This window comes from Ambystoma mexicanum, chromosome 10 (genome assembly GCF_040938575.1).
Source record: "Ambystoma mexicanum isolate Mex_15411 chromosome 10, UKY_AmexF1_1, whole genome shotgun sequence".
NCBI classification, from domain to species: Eukaryota; Metazoa; Chordata; class Amphibia; order Caudata; family Ambystomatidae; genus Ambystoma; species Ambystoma mexicanum.
In genome coordinates this window covers 184,573,517-184,577,339 of record NC_090932.1, presented here as the reverse complement: position 1 = coordinate 184,577,339, position 3,823 = coordinate 184,573,517, and positions in this window count along the sequence as shown.

The window sequence follows — 3,823 nt, the reverse complement described above, 5'->3', positions numbered from 1 at the left end:
CACAAAACATAACAAACTAGTGGCACTGCTTGCAGGAGAGTTTCTGTTAAAATAATCATGGCGCCTGCTCTTCTCTGTATGCACAATTCACGGGTATTCCTTGTCCTGCTGCATGTACATTCACCCAACCCCCAACCTCATGAGTGTGAGGACCACACCCTGAGCTGGTTAGACGCCTTCATTAGAGCTTTCCACCTGGCATTTTCTGTAGAAGTGTGTTCCAAGCCAACAGCTTGTCACTACTTTCCCTCAGCCCTCTTTGTATTGTATTGGTCCATACTACTGTCTCTGCCGATGGCCAGCGATTCAAGCCGGCCCACCGTGCTTCTATCCTGGGCCCTATGTCGGTCTTCCACGTCATCGTGATCCGACATTTCTCCAGGATGCATATAAAGTCCTTCATCTTGGCTATGTGTGTCCTTTGTGCACCACCCCTTGGGAATAGTCCAAACAGGTAGCTTTCTGGTGCCCATTGTTGCATTTGCACTCTGCCCCTAGCTGCCCTTACCTTGATGTCTTCCCAAAATATTTGTATTATTGGGCACCCCCAAAACAGGTGGAGCATGTCTGCATTTTCTGCGGCACATCTGCCCCAATCTCCTGCAGCAGCAGATTCTCAACACAGTTCGCGGGGTCTCTGCCCTCCTCTCCCTCCAGCAGTCCAACAATCCGGTCATTATTTCTTCGAGCCCTCTCCTCTGCATCCTCCACTCTGTGGTCAAGAAACTACACCCTTTGGAATACATCCGACATTTGGGACTGGGTGGTAGCAATATCAGTGGTGTTGCTCAGTTCCTGCTTTTCTGCCATGCCCACTCGGTCCGCAAGAGTCCTTAAATCCTTTCAAAGAAGGCCCATATCTACCATCACTGCATCCATTTTTTTCCAGGGCCGCCTTCAAGGCCGCTATAGCCTCCAGTATGGGGCCCTCACCTCTGCCTCCCTCATGCTGCTCAGAGCTGCTCGCAGCCATGTTTGCATCCAACGTGGTGGGTTGGCTTTTGTCGTGCTTCTTGGCAAAGGATTCCATGCTAGTCTGTTTGCCTCTAGCGCCTTTTGATTTGTCTGGCATCCTTCTCCACGTGATGTTATGCCAGCCCCGGTGCTGCCTCAGTGCCAGGAGTGCGATCTCTTACCCCTGTCGATGGTATCAGGTGATTGTGTGGAGGAATTCTCTTCTACGGATTATATGGCGTCCCGCAAGAGATCGTAGCATACGTTTTAGGCTGTCAATTCCTCGTGGGCCTAGGGGTCCAGTTCTTGTATCGTCACACTGTTTCCTACCTCTCTCTGAAGTCTACTGGGTATTCGGTCTGCACCTTGCTTGCTTAATGTGGCTAGGTGTCCCCCCTTGTAGGTGTTCTCCCCCGGAGTGGGGAGTTCTCTCCTTTCGCGGCTTTGCAGCTGGTATCTGCCTGCTAACATGGAGTGCTTACTCGCTGGGTACCTGTGTCTTATATTGGCCCGGTGCAGCCTTGCGGGTACAGTTCAATGGGCTGTATGAAACACTGTGGGTTGTGTTCTCCAACGTGTCAACATAATATATGCCCTTATTTGAGTTGTCAGTTCTTGCCATGCGCTGTTAATCGTCCCATCACTGCAGAGGATATGTGATCTGAGGTTAGCCTCCATATGCTCCTCTCATTCACCCGCTCCTCCAGCCATGTTATGCCACAGGCAGTTTTTCAGGTTTATAGGATTACTCGCTAACTTGTGTGTGCCCCTCTGTTTCACCTCCGGCGAGTGGGTCAGGGAATGCCAGGGTCCTATCAATATGCACATACATCGTGCCGGCGACCGTGGGTTGTTGCCTCTCACGTGTCACCTCGCATGTATGGAGCGTCGATGGATCACAGCCTCCTTTGTCCTCCTATGTTGGTCCTGGTCTGGATCGCTCATAGTGACATGCACTGTTGGGGCACAGTAGTACTAGGTCCCGGTGACCGGGGTGTACAGGAAAGCACCACAGGTGGCTGCCGGCAGACACACCTGTTGTATGCTTTGTTCGTTGCGCCTGTTCCGGAGGGTCCGCCACCACAGGCCTCTGGCCCTTAGGAACCCAGAGCTGTCGCCAATGTCCGTCCCTCTCCAGTGCAGGGATATCTTGGTGTATGCAGGCCAATGTAGCGGTGGGCCATCTTGATGATCTGCGGCCTCCCACGTCTCATATACAGAGGAAGCTGTGCCGATGGAGTGCCTTCTGTGTGACGTTGTCGCAGCCTCTGCAGCTCTTGGGACACATCCCGTCTCTCTTGCTGTGTTTGATCGCTGGACCCGGGTGGCCTCTTCTACCTCATACAGAGGGGAACTGCTGCTCGTGTTGTTCTCACGGCCTCCGATGTCCTCCGGTTCTCTCCCTGCAACATGGCCTGGTCTTCCGTGCTGCGCACCATGGAGGTAATGTGCAGCGCAGCCCTCGCATGTCTTTGCACGATCAGTGTGGAGCTTGTGTGCAGGGTGGGCCGTCAGCCCTCTTCACGCCAGCTCAATTGCTGTTCACTCCGGGGGGGGGGGGGGGCAACATCTGTCTCCCTCCTTGGCGGTTTTTGGTGGATCCGCTTCAATCTCGTCTCGCAGCCCATATGCGTCCGAGAGGTTGATGTTGTGTCTCACGACCCACCTCTTTGTATCGCCTTGGTGGGTCTGGGCAGAACAGGATCCCCACGATGTTCTAGGGCACAGGGTCCTCCCAGCGCTCTGAGACTCACGCCGGTCAGCGCTCGCGGTGCTGTCACCGGTTCTGCTTGCGGTTCCGGACGGTCTCTCTGTTCTGCTGATCGATCTTCGTACTCCCTGATGCTCGCTCCTCCTAGCGAGCTGGGCCAGGTGCGCCCGCCATCTTGGTGTCCACTACGCAGTTTCTTTAAAGTACTGTAATGGCAATTCTTTGTCCTGATTCTTCACCAGACGATCTTCAGACCTTCCAACACCTTTACTTTGCGTTTCCCTGTGTTAGTAGACTAAATCGTGCCAGTTTTACGGGTTCGATGTCAGGATCTCTGCGGAGGTCTGAAGGTCTGCAGCCTACCGCATGGCCGCCAAGCCACGCCCCGTCAGTCTTCATACGTAATGATGGTGTGTCTGTGAATCGAGGAGAAAACCCAATGTCGGATGTCGTACAGGGTCACTGTAGGTACCAGCGCTGTTTTTCTAGACAAGAACGCCATCGTGATTCCAGCGCTAATACTTAACGATGTCGCCAAAGTGGACCAGACAGTCCCTGCAGGTACACAGGCACTCAAAAGGGTCACACCCACCTGGTGTTAGTGTTTCCTGGTGTGTGCTACAGAGCGGTCGAGACAATTCTGCTGTGCTGCGGCTGACTGTCAGCACGGGTCATTCCTCTTGTGTTCATGTAGTAACCCTGTGCTGTTCTGACAGCAGAACTCACCCCTTGTGTAAGGAGTAGACCGCATTGGTGGCAAAGGATGCAGAGCCCAATATGGAGGCCATGTTCGGTGAGTGAAATGGGCCCATGTTTGGCTATCTGAACAAGCCTAGCCAGTTACCCGCAGGTGGTCAAAGTGAGGGATAGACCTCATTGTCAGCAACTGATGCAGAACTCAAGATGGTGGCCATGTAGGGAAAGGTGAAAAGGGGCCCATGCTTGATTCTTTGAACAAGCCTTGTCGGACAGACACGGTTAATTCTGAAAATAGTACTATGGGTGGAACAAAGCCCAGAAATAAATGTGTGAAAGAAATCAAGGTGAGACCAAGGTCTACGCAATTTAGAATAGACCTGGATACCTGGACTGGTTTAAGTGAGTAAAGCCGACCACTGTACTTCATCATTCAGGCCATGTGTATGCATGCAGAGACGC